The sequence below is a fragment of the Bidens hawaiensis genome, unplaced genomic scaffold (assembly GCF_021521415.1).
Source record: "Bidens hawaiensis isolate Kalapana, Puna unplaced genomic scaffold, B.hawaiensis_p1.1 tig00005663_1, whole genome shotgun sequence".
In the NCBI taxonomy this organism is placed as follows: Eukaryota; Viridiplantae; Streptophyta; class Magnoliopsida; order Asterales; family Asteraceae; genus Bidens; species Bidens hawaiensis.
Window position 1 is genome coordinate 451807 of NW_027491369.1, and position 20461 is coordinate 472267.

The window sequence follows — 20461 nt, forward strand, 5'->3', positions numbered from 1 at the left end:
CCCTTATCTGTTCCGATGAGAACTGCACCTCTTGATTGTTAACCGTGGCACGCATGACTGGCGGCTCGACTCTACAATCGTATTCAACCGTCTGCCAGAAGTCTTCTATGTTCGGCAGAGAAATGGGCAGAGTTGTAGTAATAGCATGGAAGATACGCGAGCGAATGAGAAAAGTGATGATCTCGCGATAATCATCAACACCGCTAGCATCCGGGTCCAGTGTTATGTACATATTGTGCCCCGGAAAGAACTGACGGTCGTTATTACCACCTTCGTCACCACCAGCACCACCGGCTCCTGCTACAGCTGCCATATCTGCATAACAAACGGACTAAGTTAGAAAATCGTCAAAGAAAATCATAACTTCGCCTATTACCATGAGCGAAGTTACGAGAAAATTTAGTGTGCAGGCGAAGTTAGACATAGGGCGAAGTTGAGCACAACTTCGCCTATACAATAACTTCGCCTGACAACAGATTAACTTTAAAATAATATGAAAAGCACAAGGTGAAGTTAAGTCTAAGGCGAAGTTAAGGATAACTTCGCCTAACCATAACTTCGCCCCTTGAACAACTTCGCCCTTAATTAGTTAAAAATTAAAGCAGCAGGCGAAGTTAAGCCTAAGGCGAAGTTAAGAACAACTTCGCCTAATCCTAACTTCGCCTGAACTGAAACGGCAACTGATCAGACGGCCAGACGAGGGTTTGTTTGTTGAAATTGATGATTGTGGACACTAAAGAACATGTTATTAAAGAGATCTTGACGATCAAGTTGGTTACGAACACGTTAAAAACAAGTTTGAAAAGCCGGTGTTTAAAGGTTTGCATGAACGAGATATCGAATCGGACCGAAACGGCATCTAATTAACGTGATCGACATGAATTAGGAGTCATCCGGACACTACACACCTTTAACAAGGATTGAAACTGAGATTAACAACACGAATTGATTCGAGAGGTAACTTCGCCGAGGGTTAGTTTGATAACTTCGCTGGGTTTTGAGAAATTATGTAAAAGGTTTGACTAAGTTGTCCCTTATATAGGGCTGAACATTACACAGGCGAAGTTAGGGTTAACTTCGCTTACCCTTAACTTTGCCCTGTAACAAGTTCGCCCTTTCACAACTTCGCTTAGTATTAAACTTACAAAACAGACCCTTATAAATTTGAACAAAGTGCAACTGTCTTTCAACAACTTCCGTTAAAGATTTAACGTTACGTTCAACTACCAAGTAACCAAGTTTTATACCATAAAACGACATGTGCAGTGAAAATTTTCAAAATAAAGTACACGGGATCAAATTTCAGTCTTGACAGGGACTAGCATGTTTTAGAAAAGATCCGAACAGGAATCATACTAGTTAAGTGACTGTCACATAGATCCATGTTTAGCGGTATTATGACTTAAAGAAACAGGTTGTAAGCAGGTAAACGACTTAGTATGGGTTTCATCGCTTCTGTGATACGGATTAGGTTCAATTAAGCTCAAAATTTAAACGGACAACACATCAAAGATTGTGATGCCTCCCATCTATTCTCAAATCTTATTTGACTTTCTCCAAGTCACCCCGAGTTGACCTCGACCCGTAGTGTCTGATTAAACAGTAAGTACATCTTGATCTTTAGAGTCTTCTTCCCGTTCTCTTTCTTGCCTCTTGATTGATAAGTATAACATAATAGGCTTCAGAAGGCTTAACATTATCATTTTTTTTTACTCAAAATAAAGATTTACATAGCTTCAAATAGTAGACTACTGCAAGTCCCGAATCTGGATCACTGCAGGTACTTGACACACTATCTTCTTGGGAATCAGAACACTCACGGGCTCGTGTATGACTGGGTAATCGATTTTCTGCCTATCATTCGGAAAGATGTATATGGAGACATACACAACTCTTAATGAGTCTTCCCTTTAAATCGAGAAGATTTAGTTAGTATCACTTTAACTTTTACGCACCATAAAAAGCTAACATAACACTACAATGACTGTTCTAGAGTCTTTTAGGCCTAATAACTTCACTAGTTAAGCACACAGAAATAGTTTGTGTATCACTTTCCAAGGTTGGATCAATTTTCTTAGAAACATTGTATAGAAACTTCTTACGAAGTTGTAGACTTGAAAAATTATATCATCTCCCTCAAAAAAAATTTTAAATTCTATCGCCCCGATCAAGTCAAAGTCTTCAGGTAAACGGCTATCCTGAAGATCCAATGGATCTGCTGGACCGACCACATACGAATATGTGTCCTTCTAACTAAGTATGAACGACTATTTTTCAGCGAAAGAATAAAAACACATCATAAACTGCCCCGGTCACTTTCAGTCATCTGGTTAATGGCTATCCTCATAATCTACTGGTAGAAGTGAGGACCAAACACATCCGAATATATGTCCTTCAAACGGAAGCAACCGACATAATTCTAAGCGATAGTGACGTTTTTTTTTAAATAAAAACGAATAATACGGTTACTCGGGATTGATCATCCCATTAAGCTCCACAAGATTTTGAAAACGAGCTCTGTCAAACGCTTTAGTAAAAAGATCAGCGAAATTATCTAACGAATCAACGTTTTCGAGCACTATTAATTTCTTCTCAGCACAATCCCGTATAAAATGATGACGAATGTCAATGTGTTTAGTTTTGCTATGTTTTACGGGATTGTTAGTTACTGAGATTGCAGCAGTGTAATCAATACAAATAGGAGTTTGAGTGAAATTCAGACCGTAATCGCGCAATTGCTGTTGTATCCAAAGAACCTGGGAGCAGCAGTTTGATGCTGCCATGTATTCTACTTCACAGGTAGAAATGGCTACTGAGGTCTGCTTTTTGCACTGCCATGACACCAATCTTCCTCCCAGAAACTGGCATCAACCTGTTGTCGACTTCCTGTTCTGGTTGCAACCTCCATAGTCAGAGTCTGTGTAAGCAACCAAGTCCAGGTCTCCTCCTTTCGTGTACCACAATCCCAGCTTAGGCTTGCCTTTGAGATACCGCAGTATTCTCTTCACTCCCTTCATGTGAGATTCCTTTGGGCTTGCCTGAAATCGAGCACAGAGACAAACTGCAAACATAATATCAGGTCTAGATGCAGTTAAATACATTAAAGAACCTATGATTGCTCGATATTGGGTGGGGTCCATGTCTTCATCACTGTCCGAATCAGCACCCAGTTTGTGGTTGATGCAAACTGGAGTATCAAATGGAGTGCTGTCCTCCATCTTGAAGCGTTTGAGAACGTCTTGGACATATTTAGTTTGATGGATGAACATCCCATCTTTCTTCTGATCGACCTGCAATCCTAAAAAGAAAGTTAATTCACCCATTGCACTCATCTCAAACCTCTTTTTCATGACTTCTTCAAAATCCTGACACATGGCGACTTTTGATGCAGCAAAGATGATGTCGTCCACGTAGACTTGAACTAGAAGAAAATCTCCCCCCTTTCTCTTGACAAACAGCGTGCTGTTGATCTTTCCTCTTTCGAAACCATTCTCAAGTAAGTAATCTGATAAGGTTGCGTACCATGCACGAGGGGCCTGATGTAGTCCGTATAGCGCTTTACTCAGCTTGTACACATGATCAGGAAAGTCAGGGTCAGGAAAACCTGGAGGCTGTTCAACGTATACTACCTCATCGACTTTACCATTCAGAAAAGCACTTTTTCACGTCTAACTGGAACACCTTCATCTCGTTGTTTGCAGCAAATGCCAAAAATAGTCGAATGGCTTCCAGTCTAGCCACAGGAGCAAACACTTCATTGTAGTCGATTCCTTCTTGCTGATTGAACCATTTCACTACCAGTCTCGCCTTGTTCCTTATGACTATCCCTTTCTCATCTCTCTTACATTTGAAAACCCATTTGGTGCCAATTGCATGCACATTCTTCGGTTTTGCAACCAATTTCCATACTTCCATCTTCTCGAACTGGGCTAACTCTTCTTGCATGGCTTCGACCCACGAGCTGTCCTTTAGAGCCATTTGATAGTTCTTTGGTTCAATCTGGCTGATGAAGCAGGTGTACAAGCATTCATTTAAGATACCCGTTTCTTTAATGCTTGCGTAAACACATGTGTGCTCATTCAAGCTTCGTCTTGTTTGTACACCGTTAGACAGATCACCTATCACGTTCTCCAAATGGTGATTTTTGTGAACTCCAGTAGTCGGAACCGAACTGACTTGCAGATTGTCTTCCAGGTTCGAAGAGAGTTCATCAATGGGCGAATGTTGTTGAGAGTGAAATGGATAGAAAAATTCGTCTTTAGTAGGGGCAGCAGGGGTATCAGCAGCAGTTGACGAGGAAGGTTGACATTCATCGTACTGCGGACGTTGCACAAAATTTTCTTCCTCATCATACAGAATCTGTGTAGCAATTTTCTCATCAACTTCTGCAAAATCCAAGTAAGGCATATTAAAAGATTTGAACAGTTTATCATAATTGAAAGCCTCAGCGCCATGCTAGGCTTTGGTGGTTTGTAACTTGTGATGTCAGTGTTACATACCACCTCGACCTTGCTGGTCGATATATTAAAGACTCGTCTGTTGGAAGTCCCAACTACATATCCGACTAAGATACCTTCGTCGGCTTTCTCACCAAATTTTGAGTTCGTCTTTAATATCGAACACGGGGACCCGAATGGTTCAAGACCATTCAGGTTTGGCTTTCGACCATGCATAAGTTCATAACAAGTTTTATTTAATCTTTTAACAGTTAAAACATGATTAAGGATATAACAGGCTGTGGCAACAGCTTCAGCCCAGAACACCACGGGAAGTTTAGCATCAGCCAGCATAGTTCTGGCTCCTTCAATTAACGTCGTGTTCTTCCTCTCAGCCACTCCATTTTGTTGCGGAGTATACGGGGCGCTGTACTGGTGGTCTATCCCTTTCTGTAAGCAGAACAGTTCCATCTGGTAGTTCTTGAACTCTGTCCTATTATCACTCCTGATGTACTTAACCTTTCTCCCCACAATATTTTCAACCTTGGTAATAAGGCTAATTACCAACTGAACCGTCTCATCTTTTGCCTTCAGAAAGTATACCCAAGAGTATCGAGAGTAATCATCAGTTACTACCAAGCAATATGACGTTCCACCTAGACTCTTTACATTCACGGGATCAAAGAGATCCATGTGAAGCAGGTCTAGTGTACTGACGATTGAGTTAACCTTCTTGGAGTGATGAGGTTTCTTGTGTTGCTTTCCCTTCTTGCACGACAAGCATTGATCTTCAAAGTTAAAATTCTTCAAGGGAACACCAAGCACCAGCCCATTCTTGAAAATGTAGTTCATTTTTCGAAGATGTATGTGTCCCATTCTTCGATGCCATAACTCGGACTCAGATTCAGTTGCCTTCGACAGAAGACATGATTCTTCTGTAGTCGTCTCAGTTGACCTCATATCCATGACGTACGTGTTCTTTTCTCTTGGAGCTTTCATCAACACCCATGCCTCTGGTATCTTGAAACCAGGATACAGAACAATTGCTTCATTTTTAGTAAAGTGCACTGTGTACTCTTTGTCACAAATCTGAGACACGCTCAACAAATTATGCTTCAACTCCTCAACAAAATTCACCTTCTCTAACTTCATTTTACCATTTGTCACAGTTCCAATACCAGTAATCCTACCACCACTCTCTCCAGCAAAAATTACCCTACCTCCTTGAACAGGTTTCCATTCGTGTAACAAATTCTTGTTACCAGTCATGTACCGGGAACAGCCACTATCCACAACCCACAGATTGTTTACAGTCCTGTTCAACTGTTCCTGCACAGTTAAAGAAAAGATTAAAATCTAGGGACCCAAGACCTACTGGTCTTGGGTCGATTAAATCTGTTAAACGGCATCCCGTACTTTGATTGCCCAAAGGCAGTTTGAAAGTGATTTATGTAAGTTCTGAAAAGATACCTTCTTGAGAATTGACTATGAGGCCATCCAAACCTTTGTGGATTAACTGAGTTATAATTGTTGGTTTGGTTGTTAACTGGGAAAAACTGAGATCGATTTCTTTGAAATCTTTGATTAGTCCAGTATTTGAACTTTGGTGAGTAAGCATTCTTACCACTATAGTAATTACTATTCATTTTATTCTCAGTTTTTGGAGGTCTCATTCCTCTGAATCTCTGATTTAGGGGACAATCTGCAATCAGGTGTCCTATTTGATTGCATCTGAAACAACTCCTGTGTTCAACCTTCGTCTCAACAGTTGTTTCAGATGTTGAGGTTGCATTACTATTCGTTTGTCTAACATATGGTGGGACAAACGGGTTTAGGGGAGAGTTCTTTTCAGTTGGGTTGTATTCCTCCCCACGTTTTAGTAACACTACCTCTTCTTTTATCTCAATAGATTCGGATGTCTTGTCCGAATTTGATGAGACAGAACTAGGAACAGAAATCTTAACATTTGAAACAGGCTTACTCGTTTCGCTTTTACTAACTTCAGGTTCTTTAATTGAAACTTTGACAGGAACTGTCTGACTAATCTCAACATCAACAGATTTCTGATTACTAGGATCATATGTATAGTTATGGTTATATGGTGGTGGAACTTCAGAATATCCAATTCCCCCTTTGTTAACTGGGGAACGTTGAACACTTACGATGTGATCAAGCATTGCTGAGGAATTTCTAAACTGTTCAATTTTTCTGTTTAGTTCCACCACTTTTACCTGGTAATCAGCTATCTGTTTATCCCTTTCAGCAATTAGTTTGGTTTTCTCTTCTAACACTTCAAAACTAAGATCAATTACTTGTATTTTTTCAGCTAGACTGGCTTTAAGACTTCTGATATCTTTTTCACTAGCTTTTATTTTTACAGAGTAACTGTTTTCTCTAGTTTTAGTGTAATGATGATCTTCTTTTAACGTTTTAAATTGAGCATCCAAACTAATAAACTGATCAGTTACGGTTCTCAATTGTTCAGACAGATTTTCACATTGCATACAGGGGAGTTCAGGACTTACCTCAGAAAGCTGATCGTTCACTTCTGCCATATAAGCTTGATCTTCTCCCGTCTCTCTGTCGCTTCCTCTAGTTTCGATGTTTACTAAGTTGGCATGTTCGAACACTTCCTCAACTTGCAGATTCCAGTTGTATCCCCCATTCTGTCTAGATATCATCGCCCTATTCTCACTACCTCCCCCATTCTGTTGTGTAGGCTTGTTCTGACTACGTTCGATTCTTTCATTTGTGCATTCCTTAGCAAAGTGACCATTATGTTGACAGTTATAACATCGAACTTTTGACTTATCAAACCCTGGTCTTTCGCCAACGAACTTTCTACCCGTTTTCTTCATGAACCTTTTAACTCTTCTTACTATCATTGCCATCTGCCACTGCAGATCCATCTCTTCCAGATCATCAGCATCGATCAGATCATAGTCTTCTTCTAAAGTTGCAAGGTCGACAATTTTACCGTTGATGTAGTTTTCGTAAGATGCAATGAAGGATGCATAGAAAGCAAACTGCTGTTCAGCTGATTTAACACTCATGGGCATCTGAGAGTAGTTGTTGGTCGGAACATTTGGGGTAAAACTACCAGTTGTGGCTTGAGGTTTTGAAGAATTACTTCCTCCAGCTACGAAACATATATCACCATCCATGTTGAGAGTCACATGACCATCATGAGTTGAATTTGAGTTTGAGTCTCCCTTTGAGTAATAAGCAGAGGATTCTGACTTTGAACTTGAACTCGAAGTAACTTTCGCACCATACATTCCCGGATCCTGAACCTGATCAGTTGGTGTCTCTTTCCGAACCATGTTAAGTTCAAAAGTTCTTAATTTATTGACTGCTGTTTCCAAATCGATATTGGCAAACTCTTTATCTTCTCTCATCAAAACCGTGTATATTTCCCATTTCGGTGGAAGAGCATCAAGAATTTCTCTACTATTTCCTCTTCTTTGTATACAATGGAGTAATTGCTGAGTTCGGTCATCAAGTGATAATATCTTGTGATGATATCATCAAGTGATTCATTTTTCAAATATTTGAACACCGAGAATTGGGTTTTTAGTAGCTTAATCTTGGATGCACGTATCCCCACATTACCTTCATATCGGTTTTCTAGAGCTTCCCATAGCTCTCTAGCAGTTTTGTATTTCTTGAAGGTGTGTAGAATTTCTTGTGGAAGAGCCATGGTGATTGCTGCATGAGCTTTACTCTCTGCCTCATACATCTTCTTTTCTTCCTCTTCCATCTTATTGTACTTCTTAATCTGATCACGACCCTCAAACAAGGCCGTTGGTGGAATGTATCCATCTTGAATGCACACCCACATCTTAGCATCTTGATATTTAACATACTGCTCAAACCGATCTTTCCAAGCCACGAAATCGGTACCCTTTAGCATTTTTGGGGCCTTAGTTGCTGAACCGGCTTCAACTTCCATTTTCACCAGTTCCGTAATGTTTATCGAAGTCATTGTTCAGAGAAACACGACTTGAAAACACCAAAAAAAAATTTTTTTTTTATTTCTGAACAGTGACCAGTAGGCGAAGTTATGCTTAACTTCGCTTAAGCTTAACTTCGCTTGTTTTCCACAACTTCGCTTACTCAGATGGCGAAGTTGTTCTCAACTTCGCTTGAGATTAACTTCGCTTCCTTCTTAACTTCGCCTGATCTTAACTTCGCTTATTGACAACTTCGCTTAATTCAAGCGAACTTGTGAGACAAGCGAAGTTAATGATAACTTCGCTTAAACTAATATCTTCGCCTAAACCCTACGAACAGTGACGGCAACTTCGCCTGATGAACAGAAGGTTTTTGCAGGTTTTAATTTGACGTATTGCGAGGTATGCGAAGGTGTTATGGGTTATATTTGATAGTGGGAGATGGGTAGGACACAAAAACTCGGTATTTCAACGTAAACTCGTCCCGCGAATAGTCGAACGGAACGATTTCTACACTCGTGTGAAAATCCCGAACCACACAATCACGAGCAAATGCTCTGATACCAATTGTAGGTTCCCAGCCGGATCTACACGGAAGTATCTCGTACTACGTAGGTGTGGAATCCCTACGTAAGACGATACGAGTGTTCGATGCGATATACGTTAAAACCAAGCACAAATACACATTACAATACTCAAAAGACACGTTGTATTGCAACTCCTTTAACACGTGATCTACAAATCACAATTACACGTTCTGGAAAAACTTACATCAAACAAGCCGTAACCTAACACTTATATCATTTGACAACTTCGCCTACATACTAGGCGAAGTTGTCAATAACTTCGCTTGTCCACAAGTTCGCTTATATCAGGCGAACTTGTGAGACAACTTAACTAAAACATCAAAACAAAACACACTAACACGATTACAGACACTAGATACTGAACTACTGACATCATGTACCAACAGAATTGATTGGTTGTCTGAGTTTGAAGCTCAGATAGTATGTAAGAGTAGAATAATAAAGCTAAGGTCTTTAGATGGTAGTGCGGTGACGGTTTACAGTGATAAAGAAAGTTCAGGGTTTAACGTCATTTCGATGATAAAAGCCGAAGGGTTATTACGACGAGGATGTGGTGCCTACCTGGCGTATGTTGTCAACGCTACGGCCGAGACGAAAGAAATGAAAGATGTTCCTATCGTGTGTGACTACCCAGAAGTGTTCCCTGAGGATCTTCCGGGGTTACCACCGGAGCGAGAGATAGAATTCCAGATAGATTTAATACCAGGAGCCCAGCCCGTCGGGAAAGCACCTTACCGTCTAGCACCGTCCGAAATGAAAGAATTGATGTCCCAACTGCAAGAACTCCTCGACAAAGGTTTCATAAGACCAGGTGTTTCTCCGTGGGGCGCACCAGTGTTGTTCGTGAAGAAGAAGGATGGAAGTATGAGAATGTGCGTAGACTATCGTGAGTTGAATAAGCTTACGGTAAAGAATAGATATCCTTTGCCAAGGATTGATGATCTGTTTGACCAACTGCAAGGTTCAAGTTGGTTCTCACGAATAGATCTCAGATCAGGCTATCATCAGCTGAAGGTGAAGGAGGCAGACATCCATAAGACAACGTTCCGAACGCGGTATGGACACTACGAGTTCCTCGTAATGTCATTCGGTCTAACAAATGCTCCTGCGGCATTTATGGACATGATGAATAGGGTGTGTCGGCCGATGTTGGATAAGTCGGTTATCGTCTTCATTGATGATATATTGATTTATTCAAAGAGCGAGACTGATCATGCTGAGCATTTAAGAGAGGTATTGGAAGTTCTGAAGATAGAGAAGTTGTACGCTAAGTTTTCGAAATGCGCGTTCTGGTTGCGAGAAGTGCAATTTCTAGGTCACGTGATCAATCCTGAAGGGATTACCGTGGATCCAGCTAAGATTGAAGCGATAACAAATTGGAAGACTCCACAGAATCCGACTGATATACGAAGCTTCCTAGGGTTAGATGGCTACTATAGGAGATTCATCGAAGGTTTCTCCAAGATAGCTGCACCATTGACCGGTATGACCCGAAAGTCCGTAGTATTCAGCTGGGGTAAGTTTCAAGAAGAAGCTTTTGAAGAGTTGAAGAAAAGACTCACAAAAGCTCCAATCCTTACTCTACCCGATGGTGATGAGGATTTGGTTGTTTGTGCAGATGCCTCACATCAGGGATTAGGTTGCGTGTTGATGCAACAAGGAAAGGTGATAGCTTACGCGTCTAGACAGTTGAAAGTCCACGAAAGTACTTATCCGACGCATGACTTAGAGCTAGCGGCAGTAGTGCATGCCTTAAAGATATGGAGGCATTATCTGTATGGTACTAAGTGTACTATCTATACAGATCACAAGAGTTTAAAGTACTTCTTCGAGCAGAAATAATTGAACATGAGGCAGAGAAGATGGTTGGAGTTGATTAAGGATTATGACTGCGACATTAAGTACTATCCCGGTAAAGCTAATGTAGTCGCTGACGCGTTAAGTCGTAAGAATGAGGAAGTCCTTGCAACAGTAAAGTCATACAAGTTGATCATGAACCCAAGTCTTTTTGAAGAAATTATCAAGGTGCAGTCAGAGGTGTTAGTAGATGAAGTGTTAGTAAAGAAAGAAAGGATTTATGGCCAGCAAGATGAGTTGATGGAAAACACTCATGGAGTTAAGACTAGGTTCAACCGTATGTGGATCCCACGCCATGGTGATCTTAGAAGTCGAATCTTAGATGAGGCTCATAAGTCAAGATATTCGATTCATCCAGGAGCTACAAAGATGCATCAAGATTTAAAAAGAGACTACTGGTGGCCGGGAATGAAGAATGATGTAGTAGATTATGTCAGTAAGTGCTTAACTTACTTACAAGTCAAAGCCGAACATCAGAAGCCTTATGGGAAGATGCAACCGCTAGAGATACCTGAGTCGAAATAGGAACACATCACCATGGATTTCATAACTAAGCTACCGCGTACAGCTAAGCATCATGATACCATCTGGGTGATAGTGGACCGTTTGACCAAGAGTGCTCACTTTCTGCCCATACGAGAGGTCATCTCGTCAGAAACGTTAGCAAGCTTGTTCATTAAAGAAGTTGTAACCAAGCATGGAGTACCGTTATCGATCGTGTCTGATAGAGATACACGGTTTACTTCGAGGTTCTGGAAGAAATTCCATGAAGCTATGGGGACGAGGTTGAACATCAGTACGGAGTATCATCCTCAAACCGATGGACAGTCTGAAAGGACGATCCAAACCCTTGAGGATATGCTGCGTGCTTGTGTTTTAGATTTTGGTGGAAGTTGGGATGATCATCTGCACCTGGCAGAGTTCTCCTATAACAACAGTTACCATTCAAGCATTGGTATGCCACCGTTTGAGATGCTTTACGGTAGACGATGTAGAACCCCGGTGTGTTGGGGTGAGATTGGTCAGAAAGGAATGGGAAGCCTAGAAGTGGTTCAAGAAACGTCTTCAAAGTTCGATCATATCAAAGCAAGAATGAAAGCCGCTCAAGACAGACAAAAGTCTTATGTAGATAAGAGGCGATGACCAATTGAGTTTAACGTTGGCGATAATGTGATGCTTAACGTCTCGCCTTGGAAAGGAATTATCCGTTTTAGAAAGAGGGGGAAGTTGAGTCCGAGGTACATTGGACCGTTTAAAATTTTAGATCGTGTGGGGGAAGTAGCTTATAAGCTGGATTTACCCGATGAGTTCGAAGGAATTCATTCAACCTTCCATGTTTCTCATCTGAGGAAGTGTCTAGCTGATGACACGTCTCACGTACCATTGATGGACATTGAGGTTGATGAACAATTGAACTACATTGAGCAACCGATAGATATTGTTGATCGCAAAGAGAAGCGACTTCGTCACAAGGTTATACCATTGGTAAAAGTGATATGGAAACATCGCAAGGGATCGGATGCTACTTGGGAAGCTGAGGATGAGATGCGCAAGTTCTACCCAAATTTGTTTATGTAATAGTTAGGTTTCGGGGACGAAACCTCTTTAAGGAGGGAAGACTTGTAACATCCTAAATTTTATAATATTGAATAAAGAAAGTTACGTTTAGTGATTTCGCGTTATTAATTAATTAATATCGAGTTAAGAACGGATCATGGACTTAGATTAATTAAGGTGGACTAAGTGGTTAAGGGGGTTTAGGTCCATGGGCTTCAAGGGGTATAAATACCCTCTTAAACCAACCTAAAACCCTAAACCCTCATTTATATCCATCCAAACCTCTACACACTCCAAACACACACACACCATATACGGCCGGCGGCCGAGAGGGAGAAACGAGCAAGATCCGAGAGAGAGTAAACGTTAGTTGGTATTAGATCTTATTACACGAGATCTAGAGTGCATAAACAAGCTAACCAAGATCGAACTAGCACAAAAGGTATGTTCTTGACCTTTAAAGTTTATGTAGTATTGAACGTTTTTTCCATAAAGGTCCAAACTTTATGTCTTTCCGGGCTAAGTTTTACCCGAACTAAGCCATGGGAATGATCGTGGAGTTAGTTAACGTAATATCCAAGAAATTCTCGATGAAATAAGGGTGATTTTGGTTATTATGTTTGAACAGAGAAGGCAGCTGGGCAACTTCGCCTGCAAGCCATAACTTCGCCTTCATGCAAGTTCGCTTGCAAGCAAGTTCGCCTAATTGATAACTTCGCCTAAGGCTAAGTTCGCCTAATTGATAACTTCGCCTAAGGATAAGTTCGCATAATTGATAACTTCGCCTAAGGCTAAGTTCGCCTACCTTAACTTCGCCGAACACTAACTTCACCTAATACAAGTTCGCTTACAGTAAGTTCGCTTAATGTTAAGTTCGCTTATTGTTAAGTTCGCTTAATGATAAGTTCGTTGGAGTTAGCAAATTAGAAAATACATTAAAAACCCAATGAAAAATGTGTTAAGACAGTTAATGGAAATAAAATTTTTTCCAAGCTGACCTGGCAGCTCGACCCCAGCCAGGGGCTCTGCCCCTTGGACCCTGCTAGGGGCTGCCGCCCCTAGACCCCGCTGCCAGGGGAGCTGCCCCCGGACCCCCGTTCGTTGTGGGTTATATAAAGATAAAAATACAACATGAGTAGTAGTAGTTAATTGACGCATGTAAATATTATATAGTTAGCCGTGCACAGCTCAAGAAGGGAATAACGATTAACGGAGAGTGTAACAGGATTCAGGTGAGTTTCTAGCCCCACTTCCTTGTTATGTTTTTGGGGCTGTGTGCATACTCGATGTGATAGTTAATACACTTATCTTAAGTGATAAGTGTATGCCTTGTATGATTTACGTATGATGATTGCTTGACGGTGTGTGAACGATCTTCGGATATTGCATGAACCGTCAGGTGGTAGTTAAGATATGATTGATAAGTATGATGAAAGACATGATGTATGTATGAATATATGATGTATGCATAATGTATGTATGTTATGATGATGGTAGGTGAACGCTCTTCGTAGATTGCACGTATTGTCAAGGAAAGTATGTATGAAGAGGTATGGTACAGTTACACCAAACAAAGGGACCAGACCCTAATAATATCTGTGATGTTAGGGACCAGACCCTTATAATATCTGTGATGTTAGGGACCAGACCCTTATAATATCTGTGATGTTAGGGACCAGACCCTTATAATATCTGTGATGTTAGGGACCAGACCCTTATAATATCTGTGAGGTTATAGGGCGAAAGGCTCTTTAAAACGTATGATTATGTATGTAAAGAAAGTATGAAGGTAAGAATGAAAGTATATGCACTTATGTGTGTATGAAAGAAAGTTAAGAGGTTAAGTATGAAATGTAAGAAGGTATTGTATGATTATGTGATTAACTAGAACTCACTCAGCGTAGCTGACTTTTAGTATGCACGCGGGTGAGTAGAATGAGACAGGTAGCTTGAGGAGGACACATGGCAGAGTTGGACGAAGCTGGCATCTGAAGATTTTGCTATGATGTTTTATTTTAAAAGACTATGTTTTGTTTTTAAGTGACTATGAATGCTCGATAAGACAAGAATTATGGTTATGGAATGTAATGGTTTGAATGTTTTTTTAATGTTCCGCGAATGTTTTAATTAACTCTGATATTTAGAACTGCGTTTATGAGTAAATCCAACACGAAAGTAGGGCTATCGGTAACGGGGCCTTACAAAATATAAAAATTCATTGGGGTTGCGTGGGAATAGTTTATAGCTCCTAAACATAACAGAGGATTGGGTATAGGTTCGTTAGATAAGACAACTGTCGATTTATTATCAAAATGGTGGTTGAGTTTCAAGACGGAAAGGGAGAGTTTTGAAGGACGATTATTTGGGCTATCCATTGCAAGTCAAGAAACAAGAACTATATGATGGCCGAAGTTTATAGGTATGGGCCTTGGAAAACAAATGCCAACTTAGAGAAGTACTTGAGGCTTTTACAAACCTTTTTTAAGTAGAGATATAACACTGAAAAGAAGTACCATTTTTGAGCAATTGTAGGATAGAAAATATTCAATTAAGCTTAAAATTCTCAAATTTATTCCTTTCAAATCTAACACCTTTTGGATCTAGCATTTTAATCAGACACAGAGACAGCTTGTAGCTAGAAGTGGATCATCGGATTACGTAATATCCGTCAAAAAGTCTTTTAAAAATGTTAGTTTTTTAAAGTTAAAAGGCTGAAGTGTAAATACCCAACAAAGGAAATTAGTGTAAAATAAGATATAGTCATTCCGCAATGTAGAATAAAATATTTCGGTTTTTATAAAACGATCATTTAGAAGGAAAATAAACATTCGAATTTATAACATTAACATGTAATTAACTGAACAATTAAAGTAAGTAATTGTCTAAATATTTAAGATGAGTAAATAATATATATGTTTTTAAATATATCAAGAAAACAATAATTAAAAGAAGAAAGTTCTTCTTTCCTAGAAGTATGTGAGAGACACGTGTAAGCTCTGAATTCAATGATGAATGTAAAATGATACATGTCAAGTTCTAGTGTTACCTTTCATAATAACCTAATATCTCATGTATTAATAAGACTAGTAAAAGTGCCCGCGCGTTGCAGCGGGGGCGCGACGAGCATTTAATCGGGCTTGATTAGTGTCATAGGACGTGTAAATGAATAAATGATTAATATAGTTTAATAAGAAACGAAAGTATTAGGATTGGAGTATGATCTAACGACTAAACTTTGAAAAAGGTATAAGTCTATGACGTTTTAAAACGAGTGAGTTGGATTGGGTGTGACAGTTGATGTTAGATTGAATTTGGCTATGTACAATCAAGCTACCCATTCTTGGGTTTAGACAATCTATTATGTCATAAAAAAATTGTGATAGTGTTTTGTATGGTGCGTATGAATGTGTGTCTAGTACGTTAATTTTATTTCTTATTGCATCCCTACTTCAAGTGTATATGATTTAGTGATTATGAAGTTAACGGTTTGATTATATATATACATGATTTGTGTATATGGATGCTTTCAAAAATCTACAAATAGAGAAAGAAGTAATTTTAATAAGACGTTAATCATGCATAACTGGAAAGAATAATTGTATACTACAAGTAATAATAATGTGCTATCATAAAGATATGTTTTTGCATTGTGAAAATACACCCAAGCGGAGGTGTGTTATGGTTGGCTCATACCAACAACATGAAAAGCAATGAATCTCAATTGTAGTGACATCAGCAAGCATCGCAATAGCTCATTTTAGTTCCAATATTCTCCGCTTTACCTGTAAAGGGTCGGCCCAATCATCTTGGGGCGTAAAGCGAAGTACGGATTTGGGGTCGAGCCCTTTTCCAAAAACGTGCAGGTTTAAAATAACACGCAATCATGTGAGATCAATGTATGGAAAACACAAAACACTCAAGATAAAATAATTCTGCAATATTTGTCTGCAATTTCTGTCATGATCAAATGTGACTGTGGTAAATTGTATGCCTCGAAATGTTCACCAGATAATAAGACATATTAGTGTATAAAGTTAACTATTTTTAGAAGAATTGTTTTTAATTGAACGTGGCATGTGAATGTAAATATGCAAGACGCAGATATGTATAGGAATATAGGCTTACTCTGATTAATTAGCTGAACCAACTTCAAGTGAATTCCTCGGCTATTACTTTTCCAACAACATCTATATAAGGAGCACATCGTTTTATTTGTTAGATGTATGTATGTTTATGTAGTGTGTCTCTGTGCTAGCATGTGTTTAAACTTCATTTATGTAAGCGTATCAACAATTAGTTTGAGGTTTCCTCATTTGTGGGTAAGGTCAATAATAGATAAACTGAAGAATTTAACTTAAACCCCTTTGGTATGTCACAATTGAATGGTATGAGTTTCGTTTGCTCGCTTATAACAATTTTTTAAACTGTCGTAAATCATTATGTATTGTTCATGCTTTGGAAAGTCCTGATATTTGAATTTTCTACATGAACCTTATACAACACAACATGTTTTGGAGGTTTTTTTATTTTATAAGTGGACTCATTGTTGGGGGATCACGGTGACTTTAGATCATTTGTTAATGTGTTAAATGTGAATTTATATTAGAGAAAAAATGATTAAAGGAAAACATACTTACGCTTTGATCAATAAGGATAATATAAAATTTATTTTTACTGTTGACACAGGCCATAAAGTTTACCCAAACAAATTTCACAGTATACCTTATTTCACATTGCGTTAGAAATGATAAATCGTCAACTGTGTAGTATGGCTCCATTTTCGATTAGGCGATATGAAATTAAAATAAAAAGTTAGGGTTGTCCAAAAAGTACTATATAAATAATTTGGAACTGTACGTGATTAACATCTATGTAACCAACTATATTATTCAGATATAAAAGAAAGTAGTGTGCTAACGCTTTGGGCAGCCACAAGTTGTTTAACCCAAATCGTTAATAAATTGGATTATTAAGTTACAAATTACAAGGTGGATGGTTAAAGTAACTCGTTGATAAAACTATGAATTTCAATTGTTAGTGCACAGAAATTTGACACTGTGGATATGTTATCATGGCATATGTTTTGAATCAGTTATCCTTAGCGTGTGTTCCAGATCCCGTCAGGATCAAGGATCCTCAGTACTTATTATTTATTAACGGTTGTTCTCATGTGTAGTCTTATATTTAGCAGGTATAACGGTTAGAAGACTCAGTCTATCTACTAACTTGCAGTCAAGAAGATATTGACGTGTCTGGATCAATTATCCTTCTGAAGAGTTCCAGAGCTACGTCAGGATTAGTGATCCTCAGTACTTATTGCTTATTAACGATTTTCCTTTGTTATGTTGATATTTTTGGCAGGTATAATGGCTAATGACCAAGTCAAAGCTATAATCTCACAATCTAATTAAGATACCGTGTGGATAATGAAGGAAACAATCACAATTAAGGAATGGCTTGATTGGCGGCTTAAATTAGGGATATTTGTTATTCTTTTCTTGTATATAATGAAGATATGATCAGCTAGGTTAACGACATGTACGAACACACACACTAGAGCAGAAGCAAACATTTTCTCTACACACTAGCTTACTTTGTAATCTTGATCATATAATCCACAACACTTGTAACCACCTTTTATTATCAATATAATCGACGGTGATAGTTTTCACCATCCGGGGATTTTTTGTGCCGGAGACCACGATAATCATATACTTATCGACCAAAGGTTACCTTGTTGATCATTGACTAAAGTAATTCGACCAAAGATTATCTTATTAATCCTTGACCGAAATTATTTTACCAAAGATTACCTTGATAAGTTTTGACCGAAGTAAGACTATTTTGGTTAAGGGCTTTTTCCCTCGTGATCAAATCATTGTGTTCACCAAGATTTTGATTACACATTCAATATTATCATCATAGCACTATACCTCACTTTAAGAATATGGATACATTATCCTTGAGTGATTTTTGTCCAAAACAATTTGGCGCCCACCGTGGGGCAATTGGTGCTATAATCCAGAAAATACCTTATCAACATTCAACCTTTCTTACCCATATCACCATCAATGGCCTCTCAATCAACCTCTGCTTCATCAACCATGCCATCTTCGGTTTCTCTCTCATCAAAGACTTTGCCTCCGATGCCTCCTCCAATTACGAGAGTATCACGGGATGCTGCTGTTGGAAACAAGACACAAATTCCAGTATTCCAGAGCTCAAAGACCACTGCTGCCACATCGGTGGTTAACTCTAACAATGATGTTTCTGCTATGTTTTAGCAGGTTAAAGCATACATGGAGCAGCAGAACAAGACTAATCAGAAGATCCTTCGTGAAATTGAAGATCTCAAGAAAAGAAAGAGGCCACTGGAGGATGAGACTCCTTTGATGCCAAGGATTCTGGATTTCACTACTCCAGGATCCGTGGCTCAACAGACTCAAGGATCCTCCATCTTCCAGCAAGGATCATCTATCCTTCAACCAGGATCTATAGGTCAGAAAACTCAAGGATCCTCGTTCCTTCAACAAGGATCATCTATCCTTCAACAGGGACCCATGGGTCAGCAAACTCAAGGATCATCGTTCCTTTAACCAGGGTCCTCTAGGATGTATCACCAAGGATCCTTCAGCTCCCAACCTCAAGGATCCTTGTGGCAGAATCAAGGATCCTCAGGGGTGCAACATCAAAGATCCTCAGAGGTTCATGAAGGAGACATAATCCCCATGCAAACCATTGCCTATGGTGGACCAACTCCTATAGCAGATGCTTCTTATCTTGGCTACACTTCTGGGATACCACTATTCAATCAACCGAGAGGTAACATGTATAATCATATATCCTTATACACTAACCTTGGCTCTATGCAGGATACAGGTATCAACCTGGCTATGGCTAAGGAACTCCAGAAGCTTAAGGATATGATATCCAGCGTGCCAGGAGTGGTCCGTCCAATTCCTGAAATACCAGAAGGGAGCCATAAGTTGTCCATATTTGCTCCACCTATTTGTGATGCTGAAGTCCCGAAACGCTTTCAAACCCCCAACATGAAGGTGTATGATGGGACCACTAATCCGGAAGAACACGTGGCTCAATATAGGGAGAGGATGGAGATCAATCCAATTCCTGAAAGACTCAAGGAAGCATGTCTATGCAAGGGTTTCGGATCCACACTAACAAGATCTACACTTAAATGGCTGCTAAGTCTTCCTCCCTATTCTGTTACTTTATTTTCGCATTTAATTAACTTGTTCAACAGCCAATTTTCTTGTAGTAGGAAATTTGAGAAGTTAACTAGTGATTTGTATAGAGTTGTCCAACCTTATAATGAATCCCTTAGGGATTTTGTTACAAGGTTTGGCAGGGAGGCCCTAGAGATCCCTAGTCTTGATATGGCTACGGCTGTTGAAGCATTCAAGATGGGACTTCAAAAGGGCTCCCCATTTTATGACGATCTTGTGATGACTCCATGCAGGACTTTAGATAAAGTCAGAAACAGGGCACTCAGATTTATAAGACTAGAAGATCCAAGAACGGTTAGGAGCTCCAACGAAACAAGAGTCACCTAACCAGAAACAAGGATCTTCATTCAGGAACAACGACTCAAAGCCGTACTCAAAATCCAACAATCAAAATGTTTGGGCAGTTGAAGAAGGAGAAGATGATGAGGACTACCCAAGTATTTCCGAGTATTGCTTCTCTGTCGATACCCATGGTTTGATTTGTGCCATGAAGGATCTTGGAGAGAAAGCAAGGTGGCCTCGAAAAAATGAGAAAACAACATCCTTCAAAGACAAGTCCAAGTGGTGTGCATTCCATGAAGACTTTGGCCATCAGACAGAAGAGCTCTTGGGAAGAAAAAAGTCTAAGATCCAGGATCCTAAAGATGTACCGCAAAAGGCAACTCCGCCCCCACCAGATGCACAAGTAATCAACTTCATCTCCGGTGGCTCAGATATATGCGGTACTTCTTTCACCTCAGCAAAAAGACACGCCAAAGAAACAAAGTTGGAGAACGGAGACTGACCAGTCATATCCACTACTTTGACGGCTGAAAAAAGAATCTTCT